The sequence below is a fragment of the Sus scrofa genome, unplaced genomic scaffold (assembly GCF_000003025.6).
Source record: "Sus scrofa isolate TJ Tabasco breed Duroc unplaced genomic scaffold, Sscrofa11.1 Contig205, whole genome shotgun sequence".
NCBI lineage: Eukaryota > Metazoa > Chordata > Mammalia > Artiodactyla > Suidae > Sus > Sus scrofa.
In genome coordinates, this window is record NW_018085007.1 from 15,859 (window position 1) to 40,204 (window position 24,346).

General features: G+C 37.9%; 2 pseudogenes; both read left to right on the forward strand.

Annotated features, from left to right (window-relative positions):
• Nucleotides 1-9,194: 9,194 nt before the first annotated feature.
• On the forward strand, nt 9,195-19,208 carry LOC110255281 (annotated as a pseudogene).
• A 3,766-nt stretch (nt 19,209-22,974) lies between these two features.
• LOC110258442 lies at nt 22,975-23,873 on the forward strand (annotated as a pseudogene).
• Nucleotides 23,874-24,346: the final 473 nt, after the last annotated feature.

Below are 24,346 nucleotides of genomic sequence, written 5' to 3' on the forward strand. Positions count from 1 at the left end.
GCACATGAAAAAAATGCTCAGCATCACTGATTATAGGAGAAATGCAAATCAAAACTACCATGAGATACCATCTCACATGAGTCAGAATGGCCATCATTAATAAGCCCACAAATAACAAGTGCTGGAGGGGTTGTGGAGAAACGGGAACCCTCCTGCACTGTTGGTGGGAATGTAAACTGGTACAGCCACTACGGAGAACAGTTTGGAGATACTTTAGAAGTCTATACATAGAACTTTCATATGACCCTGCAATCACAATCTCAGGCATATATCCAGATAAAAGTTTCCTTGAAAAAAACGCATGCACCCACATGTTCATTGCAACACTATTCACAATAGCCAAGACATGAAAACAACCTAAATGTCCATAGACAGATGATTAGATTAGCAAGATGTGGTATATACACACAATGGAATAGTATGCAGCCATAAAAAGAATGACATAATGCCATTTGCAGCAACATGGATGGAACTAGAGATTCTCATCCTGAGTGAAATGAGTCAGAAAGACAAAGACAAATCCCATATGATATCACTTATAACTGGAATATAATATCCAGCACAAATGTACCTTTCCACAGAAAAGAAAATCATGGACTTGGGGAATAGACTTGTGGCCACCCGGGGGGAGAGGGTGGGAGTGGGAGGGATTGGGAGCTTGGGGTTATTGAATACAACTTGGAATAGATTTACAATGAGATCCTGCTGAATAGCATTGAGAACTATGTCTAAATACTAATATTGCAACAGAACAAAGGGTGGGCAAAAAAATGTATACATTTAAGTGTAACTTGGTCCCCATGCTGTACAGTGGAAAAAATTATAAAAAAATTTAAAAAAGAATTCAGGGATTGCTGCTCAATAGCATTTTTTCTTTTTGTACATTGTGAATTCTCCAAATATTTAAAGATAAAATACATTTTCTGGTTCAACATTCTTAAAATGAAGATGGGTTAGATAGTGTTCATGATTAAATTATTCACCAAACTTTAGAAAAAAATCATAAATTTTTTAATGCAACCACAAAATATCACATGAGCATTATTTCATCTAATTCCTCTCTTTGTGATCTCAAGCAGGATTTCAATGTTATTCTCCAGAGTTAAGATCCTTAACATTTTGGTGGCATATATCTGTGACACACCTTGATGTTCAGGTTCAGCCTTTTGGTTGAACCCAATAAGCTCTGGTGTCACCACCCAATCCTTAACCTGCTGAGCCATCAGGGAACTTCCTGAATTTTTTAGTAGATTAGAGGAAAAAGTCATTTTCTTAAACTATTCATTGCAACATAATCTAGATTGCTGTTACTATTTTTTTCAGGTTTATCACTATATTAAAAAAAAGTTGGATCTTAAGCAGAAATTTTCCCAGAATCCACAACTTTAAAAAACTACTTCATTAAGTAAGTCAAATTCTTTTGCAGTCAGTTGAGTTGACTCAATTATTATTTCATTTTAAAAGGAAAATAATGTTCCAATAATCTTTGCTGAAGGCAAAAAAAAAAAAAAAAAAGTGTAAATCTAACTGCTAGGAAGTCTAGGAAGTCTATTTAGTTTAGCCAACTAATAATATTTGAGACTTATCTTCTAATGCATGTTTTAATTTTTCCCTAGATTTCATTACTGGAAAATATTTCAGTTTTTCTCAATTTGGTTTTCAAACTACCCTTTTATTTATATGCATACATTTTAATAAGTAAGAACTATATGTTGTCACATATCATTTGTCTTATATACCTTATTCCCTAGGATAATTCTTATAAAAGTTGAAAATGAGGCTCATACTTTGTAATTTTATAGTTTCTAAAATGCTTATTACAGTACTGAGTCCTTAGTGGCCCTGCAATGAGAAAGTCATTCCGGGATAGATGTCACTGGAAAGGAGAGATACGGTGTACAAAACACCTGTGCTCACAAGTGAACATAATTGTTTACTGGTGCTAAATGGGGAACTGTGGACTTGGCCCCAAGTCTGTTTATAAATACAGAGTATAGGAGGTAGAATGAGAAGCTACAGGTGTGGAGAAATCTTATGTGTAAGAAAGAGCATATATATATATATATATATATATACACACATATATATATATATACGAAATCATATTTATTTTTGAAGTTGATGATTTTGCCTTCAATTCTGGGCACCTCAGACATTCTTACAATTGCCATTGGAAACAAATAGTGATTTTGAAAAAAAAATCTCCAGCTATAGATTATGCACCCAATGAGTTTTACATTAAATTGAAAAATATTTTCAGGGAGTCATAAATGTGATGAAGGATTAAATCACATGTATCAAAATCTAAAGGAACAATTGTTGGAAATTGCAATAACTCTGCCTCCAGTCATCAGTGTCAGAAAGTGAGACACATGGACAAGGAGAAATCTTGACAAGGCTCTTTAGTTCTGCAGAAGGGCATGGGAACTCCAAAAAGTGTGCGCACCAAAAAAAGAGCCCTCCCTTATTTATCCCTAACGCAGGTGATGTACCTGCCCCCTTCCCATTGGTCAGGTCAGGGTGAGCACTCTTCCTGGTTGGCTAATTTGAAACAAATTGTTACTGGGAGAATAGGCAAAGTGGAGGGGTGGAAGGCAAAACTGGAGTAAAATGCAGTAACCAAGATTTCCTTTGATGGAAAAGACATTATGTTACTTTCCACACAATGACAGAAGAGAGTGAGGATATGTGAATGATATCACTGTGTATGTGTGGGAAAACTTCAAATGCTAAATTTGCTTTTGGAGGATAAAGCCATAAAAACTGACTGAAAAAATAAATGTTTTATTTCAGCTCCAAATAAGACATGTATATGTATACATATTTTTTACAAAACTTTATGTGGAAACAACTTCTCTTTATACTGAGTGCTTAAAAAGCTTCCGCTAAAAGTTTAAGAAATGCCTTTGAGAAGAATAAGTTATAATGGCAGAAAAAGACAGTTGAGGCATTTTGGAGGGACACAGGTTATTTTTAGAAAAGAATTCAATGCACATTTTCCCCCATAAGTATCCTTATTGTATGCTAATTCAGGAAGCTTAAATTCCATGGGATTTCCCAATGGCTACTTGTTTCCTAGGACTAAAGATGAGTCTCTGTGTGTTTACAGTGTGGGGCACAATTGATGAAAGACAATTAATGATGCAGCAAAATGGTCAATTTTTATTTTGCTGTTGTTGCTATAACATTTTCTGGATTTTCCTTTCCAGTTAACTTCTTACACTTAATCACATGTTTCTCTACCCACATTTTTAGATATTCCCTACAGTAGAATAACATACTTCATCAGCTACATTTACCACATACTGAAATTGTAAAAAGATTTTACCCCTTTGGCATCTTTAAAATATAAGATATTTAGAGGGATTTGTGGTGGATATAAACTTAATATTATCTCCAGACTATTTTTATTATACTGGACATCATTCTATAACATAAATATCAGATGGTAAACTTAGTCCACCTCAAAGTCTCTAAAGATGAATCAGTGCTCCCTAAGGTGTTACAATATGGTTTTACTTGTTTGGGGATTTCTTGCTTTGAGTTGGTTTCATCAGACATAAAGATAATTATTCCAATGCCATATGCACTTAGTTTCTTGATCTTATCCATGGCCTCAATGAGGCTGGAGACAGACTGTATAACTAGGGGGGCTAGACAGGGTATGATGAAGCAAGCCCCCAAATTTAAAACACAACACCTATGAGGGTTTTGAATCCCCTGACAGTTGAAAACCATCCAGGTTTGGATTTGGACTTTAATGATTTTTCTCATTCAATCTGTTATTTCCTCTGTGACCTATCTATTTGTAAGCAGCAGACTCAGGTTACTGCTTACACCATCTATTTGTAAGCAGCAGTTACTCAGGTTAAATTTTCACCAAACCCCTCCTTCAGAAGCCAGTTAGGTAATCTAAAGCTAGGTGGTTTTGATAGATAGCATTATGCATTTTGGTTTGCTGCTTGGCTAGTATATTAAAGGCTTTTGCAGTTTCATTAGTTATAATTTCAACAACAGCTTGTAACCTGATGATATGGTTTGACATATAGATGGGAGTACAATATCCATAAGGTCTACTCTCTGCCAAGGTGAATGGACCATAGTAATGGGGGACATTCATCATCTTTCCAATTGCCAATCTATACAGCATGCCACTTTTTATGGGTCTCCCTGTCTTAATACACTTGGACTCCCAAATGTTCCCCTCTGGAAAGTGGGATCAAGAAGAAAGATGGATGGATCAACCCCAACATATAAGATCCTGACCAGTTTTGGAAAAGCACAGTATAGGCTGATTCTCCCACATATCCAGTATAGTCCATCTAGGGCCCACCATTTGATGTTAGTGTCAACCTCATCCCAGGACCGTCAGAGATGAGAGAAGTTGGGTAGGGGTGAGGATTTGGTCCAGAAAGGCTTGGGGATCCACACCATTTGTATTTCTGGGTGGTTACATTATAGAATCTCTGGCCCAGGCACATCAGGCTCCCAACAGAGTTGTTGAATTGTCCTCTCCATCAGACAAGGCAGTTGTTTCCTATGATTGAGGTCTTAAGAACCTAAATCCCATTAGCAGGGTTGGGGTATCCTGCCTCATTATAAGACTCATGGGGCTCTATCTCTCTGGCGTCTCATAGCCATTGATCTCCCATACATACATAACAAGAAGAAAACTTTAGAGTCTGGGCTATAGTTTCTGCCAAGGCTAGAAACAGGTTTCTGGTCTTGATAGAGATTTTAGGTGGGCTACTTTCTATTTCCTCATAAAAATAATGAAAGACTTTGTGAGTTGAGGCTCAGAGTGGAACTGTGGCCCTCATTAAGTACAATATAGTTCTTGGGCAGATGTCTTGCCCATGGATGTGAATACCAATCTTGTGGTCATTTTCCCACCTAGGGTCTTCTGGGTCTAGGGTAGTAAAATTAATGGGGTTGCAGGCTCCTAATGTAAGGTGGGGTTGGCTATACCCTGTTGGAGGAGTGCTGTTTTGTCTTCATCTTTCCAAGGGGCCCATGCAATGCAGCTTCAATAGGAGCAGTAAGAGTAGTCCAGGTCATCACATCTTCCCCAGGACTTTTCACACATATATTTTTCTTTAAGTCTGTACTCTCATTCCAAGTGTAGGCCCTCACATAGAATAGTATGATTTAACCATGTACAGGTATTACCAATGGCCCCACATACATCAAAAAGTATCAACACTGACAGGTGAGGATTAGTAACCTGGGTTCAGCTAATTAAATTCCCCCATCTCAGGTGTGCCTGACACCTAACCACTCTTCCCTTGGGGAGTACGGTGGGTCAAAGCAAGTGTACTGATTCTCTTGTTGGTAGCTAGAATAGGTGGTCTTGTCTCATTTGCAGGTCCCCAAGACTTCTCCCTGGCAAGTGAAATGAGTGTGGTAAAGTAAGGTCCTTGTGACACCTTCATCATGTTCAATAGTGTGGATGCATGGGTCACATGATGGGGAGCTTAGGTCTACAAAAAAGGGCCTAAATCAGAGGCAACCAATAGTAAAAAAAAATCCTACCCTCAAGAGGAGAGTGCTAGCAGAAAACTTTCATCACACTTCCATCCAGCTGGAGCAGTCTCTGCCAACCCTATGGTAAAAATTAGGGTGTGGATCACAATAACAGACAGGTACAAGGGATGACAGTTAATCAGAGTAAGAGAACCCAAGTATAAAACAAAAATAGTCTATTTTTCCACTCAGGCAGCCAATTCCTCAAGCTTCTGCCATGCATTGATTAGTCAGCTTCCAGAGTGACTAAAGCAGGGCTGCAGTCCTCTAGGGTCTCTGGGGTTGCAATCTGCTTCCTCTGGATGGTCAGCCTGCATGGTGTTGATGGATAAGAAGTGCATTCCTATCCTTTGGAAGCAGGTTTCACTCTGCTGTGGTGAATCCAAGGGACCACTTGGCTACCTTCACTGCATTGGAGTGGATGAAGTGACAGTGAATGGCCCCCTCCAGAGGGGCTTTAGGGGTTGGACATTCTACTATTTTACCCATCCAGCATCTCCTGATTTAAAGGGCTGGATATCTGTGGTCAAGATCACAGGTATCTGTTCCCTAACACAATGGTGTGTAGTGGTTAGGGTTGAGCCAAGAGCTTGTGTCTGCTGCCTCAGGGTAATGTTGCCCAATTCTTTTAGATCCCCTCATATACCACTGATAATGGGATGAGGGCATCTGTAAAGAATCTCATAATGAGAAAACCCTGTCTGTCTAGCAGGGCTGGACCTAATCCTTAACAGAGCAATCAAAAACTGTTGGTCCCATTGTAGCTGGGTCTCCTTACACAGTTTACTTTGTTGCAATTTTGGAGTTTGGTTCATTCACTCAACCTTCCCAGAGCTCTGGGGATGATATGAACTGTGTAACTTACAGGTCATCTTCAACCCCTTTGCCAGCAATTGCACCACCTCAGCCATGAATGCCAGCCTATTATCTGATCCCATGGTGATTGGGATTCCAAAACCAGGAATGATTTCCTTTAGGAGAAGTTGGGCTACTTCATGTGCCTTTTCTGTGCAAGTAGGGAAGGCCTCCACTGTGTACTGAGAAACTACACAGAAAGGCTAACAGATATTGATAGCCTCAGACTTGGGGAAGCTCAGTGAAGTCCACAACAATATTTACAAATGATGCTCCTCCAACTCTCTGTACTCCAGGGGTGGCCTTAGGTCCCTGACACAGGTTATTTGGGGCACACATTTCATATTATTTTCATATTACCTGGGACATGCTGGAAAGCCAATGCCAGGGTCCAGCCCCAGCAGCCAGGAAGTGTCGAAGGAGAGGATGGGCTACAAATGGCGTGGACAGAATTGGAGCCAACTCCTCAACTGCATGCTGCAGATGACCCAATTTATTAAATGAAAAGCATCAGCTTTTATACCATTTCACAATCAAGTTTTGTGTAAGATTTGACATTAACATTTGATTTAAAGCCCTTTCTGTTCCCTCCACCTGAGATACAAAAAAAGGTTAGTTAAAACGTGTTCCTTTCAACTTTAGATTTTTCTTCAAGATTACAAACTTAAAGTTTCACACTGTATTTTTCTTAAAAGGTCAATAACAGTAGCTATTCTATTCTATATTAAGAACAAAGCTTTAATAAGTAATAAACTATGATACCTAACATTCTTTAACTCAAGGCGTATATAGTTAACAAAAACGCAAGAAAGCCTTAGGCTCATGACATTCTTGAGGCTGCGGTTTATTTGGCTCCAGCAAGCTAAGCATTTAACATATTGTCCTGACTTACACAAGTTCCAAACCACCAAATTCAATAGAAAGGAGTATTATGCCCCAAAATTATCAAGTGCCCCCACAAGGGATGGAAGTTACAGGTGACATTGTTATTTAATAAAAAATATATCTGTTGTAGAAAATAGCAATTTGTAGGCCATACAACACTTTTCCCAGCCCCAAACTTCTTTTTATGTAAAGTGACAGAAATCATAAGTTGCCCCTGTATACTCTTACAAAATAGGTGCCATAAATTGTTACTCCAAAACAAATGCTTTTTCCATTACATTGTTTAAATGACTTCACTCTGTTTTGGTTCAGGCGTTTTACGGGTACCCAGGGCAAATACTTAGCTGTAAAAAAGGCTGTGAATCAAAGATAGAAAAAGAAGGATAAACAGAGAAAAAAATAGATTAACATATTTTTTAGGGGATATCATTTTTATTTTCCAGGAAACCGAGGTTTTTCAAGGAATTGCTCTGCAATCCTTCTTCTTTCTTCAGCTTGTCTTTAGCTCTGCTAACCAGACAAGCCTCATGCAGGTGCTGACTGTGGCTTTGTTTTCTTTACTGGAGCAGCCTTATGGCTTCCAACAAGCCAAGAGATGTAGAAGTTTTGGCCCACTGTGGTCTCGAGAGCCATTAGGCCAATGTGAGTCTCCTGCTGAAACTGACAAAGGCTGGGGTTAGGCCTTAGGAACTGATACCCAGCCATGTTAAAATTTCTACTATCCACATAGGGAGTAGTTCTCATTTTTAGTTTTAAATCAAGTGTTTTCATGTTGTGAGTATTTAGAGTCCCATTCTGCAAATGGACTAGGGAACAGTGTGGCAATCAGAGCTGCTGGTTCCAATGTCCCTTTGGAGGCTGTGAGCTTTGCTTCTTGGTCTGCTTTATGGTTTCCCAGAATGACGATGGTGTCTCCCTTTTGATGTCCCTGATAATGTATGACTGCCATCCTTTTAGGGGCCCACACAGCATCTAAGATTTTGAGCATTTCTTTGCCATACTTTACCTTTTCCTTCTGAGTTGATTAGACCCTTTTCTTTGTATAAAGCCCCATGCACATGGAGGGTAGTTAAGACATATTTAGAGTCTTTGTATATATTGACATGTATGCCCACTGCCAGTTGGAGGGCTCAGGTTAGTGCAATGAGTTCTGCCTTCTGTGCAGAAGTTCCTTTTGACAGGGACTTTGCCTCAGTGGTGGAATTTAGGGTCACAAAGGAATACCCAGCAAGGCATTCTCCCTATTTTACAAAGCTGCTACCTTCAGTGAAATACTCAGCTTCTGGGCCTTTGAGAGGCTTGTCTGTTAAGTCTGGTTGGCTGGAGAATACCCCATCCATGACTTCACCACAATCATGATCTGGCTGACCCGGCCCAAAAGGTAGTAGGGTTACAGGGTTTATGGTGAATGTGCAGGTTTTCACATAACATCCCCTGATATTTGACCCTCTGAGCATTAGTTGGCCCTTAGACTCCATTAATGTCCATACCAAGTGTGGCACTCAGACTGTTAGTTCTTGTTCCATATTCATTTTGTCAGCCTCTGACACTAAGAGAGCCATGGCTGCAAGTGCCCATAGACAGGGTGGCTATCCTTAGGCAATGGAGTCAAGTTGCTTAGAGAGGTGTGCCACTGGATGATGCCATGACCACTACATTTGGGTCAGGACTCCCACTGCAATACCAGTATGCTCATGCACATACAAGAAGAAAGGCTCAGAGATGTCTGAGAGTCCCAGGCCAGGAACATTGGTGAGGGCCTTCTTGATCTCTTCAAAGGCCTTTTGTGGCACTCTTTCCCACAACAAAGCTTCCTGTTCACCCCAGTTTGTGGCCTCATAAAGGGGTTTTGTCAAGATGGAGAAGCTGGGAATCCAGATTCTCCAGAAAACTGCAGTCCCCCCAAAATTCCAAAAACTGGAGTTGGGTAGATGGAACCGGGATTGAATAGACAGCTTGCTTTCTCTCTGGACCGAGTTGACATTGTCCTTGGGATAAGTGAAAGCGAAGGTATTTGACTTTTTCTTGACAGATCTGGGCCTTTTTCCTTTTAAGCCTTGTAGCTAGCCTCCTTTAGGAAGGTGAGGAGCAGACACATCCCTTGAATAGATTCTTCCTGAGTTTGCCTGGCCAGTGGTAGATGATCCACATATTGGAGTAGCATATAGCCATGCTGGTTTGCTGGGAAGGCTTTTAAATCAGAGGCTAATGAAATTCTGAAGGTTGTTGGAGAATTTTTGAATCCTTAATGCACTCTAGTACATGTCAGCTGGTCCTTTTCACCATTTTCCAGATTTTCTCATTGGAAGACAAAGATTGGTTGATTCGGGGGCGGGGGTGGATGCAGAAGAAGGCATCTTTGAGGTCCAGGCATGTGAAGAAGGCAGCTTCAAAGGGGATAAGCTTCAGGAGAGTGTAGGGGTTAGGGAGAACTTGGTGCAGGTTAACAGTGGCTTGGTTTACTGCTCACAGGTCCTTAACTGGCTGGTAGTCATCTATTCCTGGTTTCTGAACTGGCAGGAGAGGCATGTTCCAAGACAACTGGCAGGGTCAGAGGATTCCATACTTTAGAAGTCTCTCCAGTGTTTCTGGATTCCAGCTTTTGCCTTGTGACAAATGAAATATTGTTTCTGGCAGGTGGGTTTGACTCCTGGTTTTAGTTCTACTATTACTGGAAGTGTGTTTCAGGCAAATCTGGGGGGTCATTTTCAGCCCATACTCTAGGTAGCATGAGGAGAATCTCAGTTCCTATTGTGGCCTCTCTGTAAGACTGTAGAGGCACTACTCTTCTCCTCGGGGGATTGTAAGAGTCATGATTTTTGCCAGTTTCCCTAGTGTCAGGGCTGCTTGGCCATGGGAATTAAATGTTTTCTGGGCCTGCAGCTTTCCCAATAAGTCCCAACACATCAAAGCCACAGGACAGTCAGGGAGTTATAGGAATTGGTGAAAGACTTGATGGTCACCTAAATTGCATCAAGGCAGTACAAATGATGACGGGTTTGGTTTTCCATGGCTCCCACAATAGTGGCTTGTCTCTGTGAGAGGGGACCCATGGGTTGAGTCACCACAGAATGTTCGGCCCCAGTGTCTGCCATAAAGTCAATGGGCTGCCCCCCTACAGTTATTTGGACCGTGGGCTCATGGGGGCCAAACAAAGTGTAGCCTGGTCTGTCCTGGTCTATCTCATAGTTTCCCATGGTAGCCAGACCAACAAAATTGTCATCAGGGACTTCTAATGGTAACTGCACTGGTTGGTACTGTCCTTGAATCACCTAGCCTCTCTCCCTCTATCCAGGAGCTGGGTAATTTTCTGACCAGTGGGACACTCATTCTTCCAGTAACCTTCCTGACAGAAGTAAGCTCATTCATTACATTCCAATTCATCTCTGGGTGAGGAGGTCCCCCTTGTAGGTTCCTCCTCTGATCTGGGCCCCAGCTTGGTGGAGCACCTCTCTGGGAGTGTCCTGATTGATCCACTAGGGGGCCAGCAAGCGGATCTTCCCTTATTTTTCATTTTTTCTTCTGATTCTCATCATGCCTCTTGGTCTCAGTTGACAAATACCTTTATTGCAACCTCCAACAGCTGTCTGGCATTCATTCCAGTGAAACCCCCTAACTTTTGTAGCTCATGTCAGATGTCTCCTTGGGCCTGAGCAACAAAGGCTGCATTAACCATCCATTGATTCTCAGTGGCTTCCAGGTCTACATGAGTGTAAAGGTGAAATGTTTGCATAGCCTCTCAAACTGGCTTAGGATCTCTTTAGGTCAATGGAGCACCTCTGAGGTTTTGCTCATGTTCATAGCCTTTTCCTCTCCCTTCTTCATGCCACTTAAAAAAGGCTCTTAGTAGTTATCAAGCATTTGAAATCCCTGAGTTTTATTAGGGTCCCACTGGCATTTTTTTCTTGAGGAACTTGTCCTGGGTGTAAGCCTGTGAGTTCACTGTCCCTGTTGGGGTGTGTTCCTCTAACCATTTTAAAGTGGCCTGAGTAATTCAGCAGTGCTCCTCAGTGCTGAACAGTGTCAAGAGTAGCTGTAGCAATCAGTCCAGGTGGGCTTTTGGGTCTGGATGATGGATTGCATTAGATCAATCATTTCTTCCATCTCTGGCAGCTCTCCTCATGGAGATATTTCAGGAGCCTCTTAGCATTGGTGGGACTGTATAAACTCCAACATCAGGATCTCTCCAAAGAGCACCACCATAAGCCATATGAGGATTAACATGTAACCACGGACAGGACTCCACACTCACTTCAGCCCTTGGTCGAGTCAGAACTCTCCTGTTGTACATCTCATTCACTCACATTCACACATCTCCAACCTGCCACCCAGCACCTTAGAGTCATGGTTTCATCTCCTTTGAGACTACTTGGGCAAATCTGGGGAGGTGATTGGACTCACCTTCTGCCTTTCAGGTGTAGGCTTACCAATACGAGCCCCTCACCAGAATCACATCCAAAGGCTGTCTTATATGCCCTCAATTATTTTTTCTTTTACTTTGGTCTCTTTGCTCCCCTTATAACCTACATTCTGTAAATTCTGGTTGGATGGTCTACATGAAAAATTTGCACATGGATATTGATTATGTCTTGCTGCCTCAGTTATGCACGTGCACATAGATGATGATTATGCCATATTGCCTTCCCTTTGTTCTGGGAGGTCCCTTACCACAATATCATTACATATGTGAAGGAAAATTAAGTGCTACATTTGATCTTGGAGGATGAATTCATAACAACTGAGTAAAAACAATAAATATTTAATTTCAGCTCTGAATAAGACAGATTTTTTGGGCAGAATTTTACATGAAATGAACTTCTATTTATGCTGAATGCATAGAAGAGTTTCAGTAACAGGTTAGGAAGTGGCCTTGGGAAGAATGAATTATAAGCAGATAAAGACAGTTCAGGTACACAAGCTATTTTTAAAAAATAATTTTTCCCCATAAGTATCCTTATTGTATGCTAAATCAAGGAGTTTAGGCCCCATGGGATTTACCAATGGTTATTTGTTTCCTAGGAATAAGCTGAGTCTCAGTGCACTATGAGTTTATAGTGTGGTGAAGATATGATAGGAAATTATAACTTGAACATTATTCATAATATAATAATATTATTGTAAGCTTTAACCCCAATATGTATATGTCTAGAATTTACTCATTCATGTGTATTCTTTTATTCATTTATTTAACACATTTTTTGTGCCAAATTCATTCTAGTATCCCATTGTTGTTTTTGTGATTTTTTGGTACTATGATAAATGACAAAAAATATGTAAAATATGTATTATGTTACAGATGTGGATGACATTTGTGTTTTTTGGGGGTGCTGATGTTTATTGACTGGCCATGAGTAGAGTGGAGATGTTCCAGAAGGTTAGGTTCTTATCTTCTCATAGAAGAAATTTAAAAATGAGAGAAATTGTGAAAGAAAATTGAGGGTTTATTTTGGTGAGAAATACACCTCTTAAAGAGAGGCAAGCAACTTCCCTATTTCTCTGGCATACTGGTTATAAAGGGCATCCAATTTCATGGGAAGGATATTAACTGAGAAGGTTGGATTTGGAGATCTTTTTCCTTAATTTTCATCTCAGTTCCAACTTCCCAAAGGGAGGAGAGATTTTTGTCCTTATTTAGCTTTTATATGAAGTGTCATGGTGTTGGTGTATGATGGGTAATTCTTATTGGCATATATAATTTTAGTATAATTAGGGCATAATGAGCAATAAGTTACATTCATATCCTGGAGATCTGTGCCATTTTTGACCTTTCTTTGTCTGCCTCTAGGGCAATTATCTCCCACAAAATATGTAGTTTCTTGTCAGTCTGGAGGTTCCTGATTTATTTGTCTGCCCATGGATCCCACTGTTGCATAATGGAAGGTTTCCTGCCTTCTGGCCCCTTGTCCCCCTTCTCTGCCCATACCTAACTATCAGCCTGTAACATAGAAAACATTATTTGATGAGATCAAGAAACTTAAGTGCATAGGGCATAGGAATAATTATCTTTATGTCTGCAGAAACCAACTCAAAGCAGGACAATCCCAAATCGAGTAAAAACCATACTGTAACTCCTTAGGGAGCACAACCACATCTTTGGTGTCTTTGAGATGCACTAAGTTGACCATCTGATATTGATGTTATAGAATGATCTCCAGTATAATAAAAATAGTCTTGAGATAATATTAAATTTATTTCCACCACAAATCCCTCTAAATATATTATAAATACACCAAGGAAGGTGTGAAAGTTTTTTTTTTAATTTTAGTAATTAAGTAAATGTAGCTGATAAGTATGTTATTCTTCTGCAGGAAATATCTGAAATGTGGGAAAGAAATGTGTGATTAAGTGTAAGAAGGTAACTGGAAAGGAAAATCCAGAAATAGTTTTAGCAACAATAGCAAAATAAAAATTGACAATATTGCTGAGCTATTAATTACCTTTTTGTTCTACACTGTCACAATTAAACAAGTTAGGCAGGGAAGAACTTGTAGATTCCTAATGGAATATCTTTTTTCAAGAGCAGCATTTCAACTAAAATCATATTTATGCAAAATTTAGACTGGTCATGAAGCCAACTGCCTCTGAAGATACTGAGTATTATCCTTTGGGACAGAGCCAACTCCTTTTTTGTTGTCCCTAACTCAAGTCATTTCTTTTATTACTCCAGTTGCACATAGTTCATACTCTTTCTAAAACTGTTGTATTAGTAAATTCTAACTTTTTAAAAAATATAAAAATTGAACATGTGTTTTCCATAACAAAATTTATAGATATTCCCCAAGTCTCTTCACATATCCTCACTTTAACCTGCCATATCTTCAGTTTACTTCTCATTTCTCTGAATCAACTTTTATACATTGTCCATGGGAACCAAGAAAACCAGAGTGCAGAAGTCACTTTCATTCTCTTGGGCTTTTCAGAATATCTGGACTCCAGCTGCCACTCTTTCTGGTCTTCCTCACCATCTACACAGTCACTGTGCAGGGGAACCTGGGCATGATCCTGATTATTAAGTTCCATCCCAGACTCCACATCTCCCCATGTACTTCTTCCTCAGCCACCTGTCCTTTGTTGATTTCTGTTATTCCATAGCCATTACACCCAAACTATTAGGAAACTTGGTTGTGGAGAACAAAATTATCTCCTTCACTGGATGCATCATGCAGTTCTTCTTTGCATGCATATTTATGGTGACAGAAACATTCACGTGGGTAGTGATGGCCTATGACTGATTTGTGGCAGTTTCCAATCCTCTTTTCTAATAGTTGTCATGTCCCAGAAGTTTTATTCCTTGCTGGTGGGTGCATCATACTCTTGGGGTATAGCCTATTCCCTGCCCCTTAATTTCTGTTGGAATTGTCCTTCAGAAGGAATAATACCAAAACAACTTTGTCTGTTAGCATGCCACCATTGTTACTGTTTCCTGCTCTTACCTTTACCACAGCCAACAGATCATCATAGTCCCAGCCACATTCAACGAAATAAGCAGCCTAATGATTGTTTTACTTCCTATGTTTTCATTTTTATCACTGCCATGAAGATGACTTCAATTGGGGGTGGCCACAAGACTTTCTCCACCTGTGCCTCCCACATGACCGCCATCACCATCTTCCATGGGACCAGCATTTTTCTCTACTGCTGTTCTTAACTCCAAAAGTTCATAGCTCATGGTCAAGGTGGCCTCTATCTTTTATACAGTTGTCATCCCCATGCTGAACCCACTGATCTGCAGCCTCAGAAATATAGATATGAAGGAGACAGTTAAGAATAAATGGATACCAAATTATTATGTGAATTAATGTAAAATGGCTAGGATTTACTTCTTTTCATTTTCAGGAGCACTGCAGGGAATTATCTAAGTCTTTCAGCTTTTTCAATACTTCAGATTCCTTTTTTCAAAAAGAAAAACAATACACATTTAATGTAACACCTTGTTGACAATTCTACATTTGTTTAATTTAAACTTTGGTAGATTATCTATAAAATAATAAATGATATAATAATTAAAGATCAGGCCTTTTAAATTAAATCTCTAGATGGAGATTTTCCATGTAAATCTTTTTGAATAAATACACATTTCATTTAATTTGACTCCCAGCATCAGGTATACAGGGTAAATCTTCTTTTCTTTTTTTTGGCTGTGCCAGAGACATCTGAAAGTTCTTGGGCCAGGAATGGAATCTCCACCACAGCAGTAGAAAACCTAGCCATTGCAGTGACAATGCTGCTGCACCAAAATAGAAGACCTCTTCTATCCTTTTTTAAGTCACTGCAGAGTGGGTTTTTTATATTTGCTCTGAAAATTTATAGCTAACCCTGAGGGAGAATCCATCAAATGCAATATGGTAAATAAAGAGTTTCTTGACACTTATGTATTAAATTTAAAAGACGTATTTATGTAATTCCACACAGTAAGCATTGGTATATTTTTAATGCAAAGAAAGGATATCTCTGCAGTCACAAAGTCCAGTGTATTGTTTGGTTAACATGTACTTGTTAATATAAAATTTATTAACTCTATGTATATAAAGCATCAAAAAATAAAAGCTAATCATGGAAATTTTAGAAATAGTTCTAACAAATCTAAAATTGTCATTCATTCCATTCTTGGATTGTGTATAATATAGCTGACAGAAAAAAACATATATGGAGAGAGAATAGAGTGAAGTATATTTGACATATGTTTTATGTCCTTGTATTTAATATCTAAACCTTTAAAAAAACAGATGATAGATATTAGGTAAATTTTATAATTGAAACTATAACTAGACATGTCTTGTGGAAGAATACAAATCAAATGTCTGGATGGTGCAAACTCCTTTGCAATAATTTGTTGGTTATTATGAAAAATGCTTTTGAATGGACAGTTATTCACACAAATGTAATACAGAAATTCTCTAAAAATTTTGAAAGTATATATATTTCATCTAAATAAATATATTTTAAATGATAAAATTATTTTAATATAAAAGATTTAGTTGTGGTTTCTACAAAGTGGTAGTTATAGGCTCTTCCTTTATGTGTAGGAATTATACTCTTCTTTAAATGCTTATTGATGGCTTGGATTGATGCAGCAATTTTATTTTTTTGTAAAGAGCAGTGGAAAGATTTTAGATAAAATTATTCACAACATAAAATAAGGTACAAAATTAATAGTCATCCAATGGAGAAAATGTTATAAGTTGGATATAAATTACATTATGTAAATCTAATTTTCTTATCATATTTAGTGGTAACATGAGAATTTCTATATTACATTTGTGTGAATAACCATATAAGTTTTTTGAAATCTTACCAATTATTTATAATCCAATAAATAAGAAAGTTAACAAGGAGTTCCTTAGTGGCTCAGAGGGTTAAGGATCTCATGTTCTCTCTACTGTGGCTCTGGTTGCTGATGTGGCAAGAGTTTGATCCCCTGGCCTGGGAAATTCTGCATTCCATGTGAATGGACAAAAAAAGAAGAAAGCTATTTACTATGCATCACACCATGACTTATAGCCTTGAACTCATTATTGAAGTATCTTTTTCCATTCTAGTTATTTAACTGTTATATTCACATTCTTATTTTACTATTGAGGACATCCCTAGGGAGATCAACTAATAAACAAGAAATATTCTGGTATCCCATTTCAAATAAATATTTTTCCTGACACTTGTCTTGGAGAAGCTATAAACCAAATTCTAAATGACAAAATGTATTTTTTTTTCTGCATCCTGAACTTACCTGAATTTTCCAGTATTTTCAAGCTTCTTATGTTTTGTCACCCAACTTGCAAAATCTGCTACATTGGAAAAAGAAGAGCTTTTTGTTCAATATTACTTCAACTATTATCACTGCAGACATAACACATATACTGTTGTGACCCTCTTGGTGAATTATACAATAGGCTATGAAGAAAAACATTTAAAGAGTTTCAAAATTAGTTCAATATAGGTGAAAAAATTAATATAAATTTACATCACAGCTCCAGAATGGTTTGAGAATGTAGGGTTACTAAGAATATGAAGATCAGTGGAAAGGACATAGAACAACCAATAAAATATTAAATGAACCATTTTTCAGGGATGTTCCTATTTTAAAAAATTAACAGGCACTTACCATGATGGTGCAGTGGAAATGAATCCATGAGGAACCATGAGGTTGCAGTTTTGATCCCTGGCCTCACTCAGTGGGTTGAGGATCTGGCATTGCCATGAGCTGTAGTGTAGAGCACAGATATTGCTCAGATCTGGCTTGCTGTGGCTCTGGCATAGGCTGGTGGCAGCAGCTCCAATTGGACCCCTTGCCTTCATATGCCACAGGTGCAGCCCTAAAAATACAAAATACCCCCTCAAAATTAACAATTACGTATTAATTATATCATTGATTAAGAGGTAAAGCAGGTAAGAAAATGTAGAATCTCGTGATATGCTTTTCTTCCAATGCAACTGTTTTCACTAAGCTCCAATTCTTACAAAGAGAATGTTCCATGATGTCAGCTAATGATACGGAATTTTGTTATTGAAATAAAGCAAGTTCTAGTCTGTTGTAGTTCTTCTTGAATTAACTCTGTTTTTGATTATCACACCCACCCCAAATTATGATTCACTGTGTTATTTTTATATAAGTGGACACTAACTTTTGAAATAAAGGGGAAGACTTAATTTTTTAATTTTTTTATTTTTGTCTTTTTAGGACCAAACTTAGGGCATATGGAAGTTCCCAGGCTAGGAATTGAATCTGGGTTACAGCTGCTATCCTACACCACAGCCACAGCAATGCAGTATCCAAGCCACATCTGCAACCTAGACCACAGCTCATGGTAACTCCGGATCCTTAACCCATTGAGTGAGGCCAGGGATCAAACCCATATCCTCATGGATTCTAGTCAGATTTGTTTCTGCCCATGCCACAATGGGAACTCCCTCCCACTGAGTGCCTTAATGAATTTTCTATTCTCTTACCTATTTTAAATTATGTTTCTTACTCCTATGGGTCAATATTCATCTTTTTTTTTCCACAGAAGAAAAGAAAATTAGAGTGATGGCATCACCTTCATTCTTTTTGGCTTCTCAGATCATCCAGGAATCCAGCTGCCACTCTTCTTGGCCTTCCTCACCATCTACACAGTCACTGTGTGGGAGAACCTGGGCATAAGCCTGATTATCAAGCTCCATCCCAGACTCCACACCCCATGTACTTCTTCCTCAGCTACCTGTCCTTTGTTGATTTCTGTTATTCCACAGTTGTTACACCTAAACTATTAGAAAAATCATTTGTACAGGAGAGAACATTTCCTTCACTGGATGCATCATGCAGTTCTTCTTCCCTTGCATATTTATGGTGACAGAAACTTTCATGTGGGCAGTTATGGCCTATGACTTATTTGTGGCAATTTCTTGCCATCTTCTCTACACACTTGTCATGTCCCAGAAGCTTTGTTCCTTGCTCATGGGTGCCTCATACTCTTGGAGTATAGCCTGTTCCTTCAAAGTATATACATACCTTTTATTGACCTTATCATTTTGTGGGACTAATTTTATAAATAACTTTGGGAGCATGAGGCCATTATTGCTGTTTCCTGCAATGAACCTCTTTATCAGCCAGCAGATCATTTTAAGTCTTAGCCACTTTCAATGAAATAAGCACCCTGATGATCATTCTTACTTCCGATGTTTTCATTTTTATCACTCTCATGAAAATGCCTTCAACTGGGGGGAACCATAGAGCCTTCTCTACCTGTGCCTCCCACATCACCAGCATCACTATCTTCCATGGGACAATGCTTTTTCTCTACTGTGTTCCTAACTCCAAAAGTTCATGGCTCATGGTCAAGGTGGCCTCTATCTTTTACACAGTGGTAATCTCCATGCTGAAAACACTGATCTACAGCCTCAGAAACAAAGATGTGAAAGAGTCAGTGAAGAAGTTAATCAATGTTAAATTATTGGATAAATGTTAGGTTGATCAAATGTAAATCTAGATATAAGCATTATTTTTTTTTCAAGTATTGTAAGAATTTTTCAATAGTAAATCAATGTAGGAGTCTATGCTAACCTTGTGATTGACAGTTCAACATATGTTCACTCTTTTATTTCATTAAAATAACCTTAAACTACAAATAGTAATAGATGTAAAAGAATATTTAAACTAGATTTTTGATTCAGATATTGAAATACACTTCGTGTGTGTGAGTGTGTTAGCATTCCTGACCTTGTGATTTGTCCTGGCCAAATTTAGTTTTATTTAATTTTTATTTTCTTTTTTCTTTTTCAAGGCTGTACCTGTGGCATATGCTGGTCCTGAGGCTAGGGGTTGAATTGGACTTGTATCTTCCAGCCTACACCACAGCCACAGCACTGACAGCTCTGAACTGTGTCTGTGACCTACACCACAGCTCATGGCAACACCAGATCTCTAACCCATTGAGTGGGGTGAGGGATTGTACCTGTGTCCTCATTGACATTAGTCAGATTCCTTTCCACTGAGCCATGATGAGAACTCCTCAAATATCATTTTAATTCCAGCCATGTGAGGTATGTGATTTTTTATATGATCTGAAGAGTTATAGCTTATAATGGAAGTTTACTTAATATGAAATTGGTACATTAAGAGCTGTTCAACATGAAACCCTAAATGTATACTTTAAAACTATATTACATTCCACAAGAAATATTTGGCTTTGATAGTTTCTCAGGGAAACAAAATAAATAAGAAATACATTCTCCCTGTAAAAGTTCAGAATATGGAATTCTTTGGTGGCTCAGAGGGTTAAGGATCTAGAATTGTCTCTGCTGTGGCTCGGGTTGCTGCTGTGGTGTGGGTTCTATAACTGGCCCAGGAACTTACACATTTCTTGAGAGAAGCAAAAAAAAAAAAGTTAAGAATGTGGAATGGTTAAGTTATAATTGGTATATAACCAAATATAAAATATTTCTGTGTTCTAGGGGAAGAAAATCACACAAATTTTGAAGATATATACCCATCACTCTGGTTTTATCCATTTATACCACGGTGATTGTATGTTATTTATTCACTGGATATTTTACTGGGATGATTATATTTTATCATTATTTTTGGTGGGCCCATGGCATGTGAAAGTTTCTGAGCCAGGGATTGAACCAGTACCCTGGTACTGACCCAAGCTGCTGTAGTGGCAACTCCAAATCCTTAACCTGCTGCACTGCAAGAGAACTCCTGGATAATTTTAGATTCATTTTAAGTTGTAATATTTTTACCCGGTTTTTCCCATGATAGTATACATAGCAATTAAGAAACTGATAATGATATAACATACAGATGTTTTTAAAGCATCAGTTATTGATGGATGAAAAATAACAATTATGAACTCCAATAGATGCAAAAATAACAATGATTTTAAATTAGCAACTTTACTGAGGTAGCTTGTTGATACCTGCTAGGACACTGAGCTTCACAGATATGCTAACCAGATCAGTTAACCTTCAGTCTACATATATATATATATGAAATCTTCCTTGGACCATTTGAGTAATGGTCTTTTTGAAGCAAAGGCACAGTAAATATTCCCAACAACAAAATCATACTGAAATAATCTTTGGGTCTTATCTATTAACATTTTATGAGTTAAACACACACACACACACACACACACACACACACACACACACACACACACTACTGCTGCTGCTGTAGAAGAGGAAGTTCCCCCTAATTGTTTGTTTTTTGTGGCTCATGACAATAAATTCTATCAAGATTCTCCAGAATCTGTGTCCCTAATTTTAGGCAGTTAGATATAAAATAAATGACACAATCATAGAATATAATTTCTCATTTTGTCTATTCCTCAAAGGTATCTCCATGCTCCCTCTACAATTTCTTGACTGTTGCAAAAAATTTACCATTTCTTAGTTATTTATCAATTATATATTGCAAGAATCATCAACTCTCTGCTTAAAGGATAGGAGACATTTAAACAACATTTTAATTTTGAAAAGGACAGGTATGTGGCTTGTTAATACTAGCAAGGAAGCCATCAATAAAATAAATTGGGAAAATCTGGCTTTTGGCGTGTTGATTCAACCTAAGATCATCTTTTCATTATGATGTGGAGAATTTGGAATCCAGCAAATTTATGCAGCAAAAACCTATTCAGTAAGCTGAATAACAGCAATATTTACTCTGTGGTTTATATTCAACATGTTAAAGTGTGCTTTCATTATTCTCAGGACCATTGTCCTAAAACTGAAAATGTATATCCAATTGTTATGTTAGGCATTTTAGGGGTAACAGAAGAAATATTAGATGTAGGTCTTATCCTAAAGAAGCGATATTTTTCAAGAAAAAAGCTAATATGCCTACATGCATGTACACGCAGAGATACAAAACACATAATAAATAGTTATGTGCTAGGTGTTGTATAAATATTATAAGTGGAAAGAAAATACAGCAAAGGAAATGGCATTTAGATTAACCAGCAAAGTTTTCTTGGAAGAGTTATGCAGAAATTTGTGAAACAATGACACAATGTGGGAGAAAAAATGACATTTCAGAGGGATAAAAAGTTGAAGATTGATTAAATATAATAACTTGTGTTTGTACCATAAAATTTTAAATACATCTATGAATGAAGTAGTGTTGTAGTATGTAGTTCCTACAGAAATCTAAGAGGAAAATTTTTGATTTGATTTATTTAGTATAAAATGCCTTCCAACCTCTTACACTACAAGTATATTCCAGGCTAAGTGAGAGTCAACAAAGTTAATTATAGATTGGCCTATAGTTTGATAAGATAGATGAAATCTTAATTTCAGATGATTTAGATATTGATAAAAATGAAGTGGTACATTTTGAATATTTCTCCTTTTTAATTTTCTCTGATTACCTTTCCCGTGGTTGAAGATTGAAGATATGAGATGACCAAAAAAGAGTCAGAAAGAATAAGATGGGGTTTGAGAAGAAAGGGAAAATGACTACATATCAATAGATTAGAAGTGGATGTAATTGTGAATCATGGAATGAAAGTGGGTGGAAAAATCTAAAATTAAAATGATTCCACGATATAAACCCCTTTTTAAAACAACTTAAATTTGCCTGTCAAAGACACTTTGAAAACTATATATTATACATGTTGAGTAGGAGAGAACATAGTTACCAGTTGAATTTTGATGAGACCACTTTAAGATTCTCTTAAGTATATATTCTATTAGTCAGCAATAATGGGACATACCTAGAATAGTAAACATTCAATATATCAGTACAAATTGTGAAGTATGACAATACTTTTACCCTAAATAAATTTTCTCTTATGTATTAAAAGTATTTAACCTCCCCAAATGCACTTATGCCATTATCATAAAATAACTATAATCCATTCAATTAGTTTTTCTGATTCCTCTCTGTGTCGTCTATGTTCTCATATAATTATATTTTATCATGGGATATTCATTGCTCTAAGTATTATATGCATTTAGGTATCATTTACATAAAATAATACTGTTGATAATTACTATTTTTATCATTTACCAGATCAAGAAACTGCAATTCTAAACTATAAATCTAATTTCCCATAATCAACTTTTGTTAAGTTGTCAGTAATATGCCAAACTGAACTTTAGAACACTCATGCATTTACACAAACCACATTGCCATCACTAGTTTAGGCTGTTCTGCCCTTAGTTTCTCTTACTCCACCTTTTCTCCTTCTTCTGCTCAACTTTACTTCTTTTTATATTTTTTAATCCAGAGCCATGGTGCTGAATGAGGGAAATCAGAGCTCTGTGACTACACTCATTCTCTTGGGATGAACAAACAGTATACCCACACCTCCATGAGCCTCTCTTCTTGATTTTCTATATCATCTACACAGTCACTCTGGTGGAGAACCTGGGTATGATTGTAAACATAAGGATTAATCCCAAACACCACACACCCATGGAATTTTTCCTTAATCATCTGTTCATTTGTTATTCCAGTGTATTTACTCCCAATCTTATGGAAATCTTGGTTGTGGAAGATAGAACTATATCTTTCAAAGGATGCATGCAGTTATTCTTTGTGCATTTGTGATTATGGAAATGTTCATGTTAGCCATGGCAGCATATGACCAGTTTGTGACTCTTTGTAACCCCTGCACTATATGGTTGCTATGTCTCCTAAGCTCTGTACCCTCCTGGTAGCTGCAACATACATATGGGGTGGGTTCTGTTCCTTGAAACTCACAGAGTTTCTTGTGGAACTATCCTTCTGTGGTTCTAGTCATAAATCACTTTGGCTGTGAGTATTCTGCCATCATCTCTGCCTCCTGTTCTGACACCTACTTCCATCAGATGACCTATTTAGTCATTTCTACCTTCAGTGAGGCATGTAGCATCCTGATCATCCTCTCCTCCTACCTTTTCATAGTTGTCACAATCATCAGGATGCCATCTACTGGCAAGCTCCAAAAAGCCTTCTCCACCTGTGCCTCCTACCTGACCACCATCACCATCTTCCATTGGACCATCCTTCTTCTCTACTCTATGCCTAGCTCCAAAACCTCATGGCTACTGATCAAAGTGGCCAATGTGTTTTGAACTGCCATGATTCCCATGCTGAAACCCTTATCTACAGGCTTAGGAATAAAGCTGTGAAAGAGACAGGCATTTAATAAATATCAAACTGCTTTCTCACTCAATGTAATTCAAATAAATACATGTGTTTATGTTCAAATGATGCCCAATAATTTATCATATATATATATATATTTATATATATATATATGTATATGATGCTAGTTTGCATTTTAAGTAAATATACTATGTTTTAAAATATTAAATATTGTTATTTTCATGTTCTTCTGTAGTCAGGATGCCTTACAATTACCTCTGTGTTAATAGAGATATTGTATCTTCTGACTCACTACTTAGGTCAGTCTTAGTTTATGCTGTGCTTTCTAACACTGCTGCAAACACAGATAGTAATTGTTTTACTAAATTTGCACTCAGGGTTTTTTTTTGTTTGTTTTTTTGCTCTTTTAGGGCTGAACTCATGGTATATGAATGTTCCCAGGCTAGGGGTCAAATCCAAGCTGTATCTGTCAGCCTATGCCACAGCCACAGCAACACCACATCCTTACCTGAG